A 222-nucleotide genomic window follows, 5' to 3' on the forward strand; every position below is an offset into this window, starting at 1 on the left:
TAATTCTGAAAGCCTGCATGAACAGAGGAATTGAGGGAATTAAGAAGGAGAGAAATTACACCGATTTTATCGAAAGAGTAATTAGTCCAGCAATATTGAGGATAATTAAGCAGCGTGTTTAGTGCGGGCGGGATGGGCGGGCGGTCAGGCCGACATGTTCATTAAATAAGGGGAAACGCAACTGCTTGTGATAATGCACTTAGTCGGTTGATTTGCGCGGTT

Source organism: Penaeus monodon, chromosome 19 (genome assembly GCF_015228065.2).
Source record: "Penaeus monodon isolate SGIC_2016 chromosome 19, NSTDA_Pmon_1, whole genome shotgun sequence".
Taxonomy (NCBI): Eukaryota; Metazoa; Arthropoda; class Malacostraca; order Decapoda; family Penaeidae; genus Penaeus; species Penaeus monodon.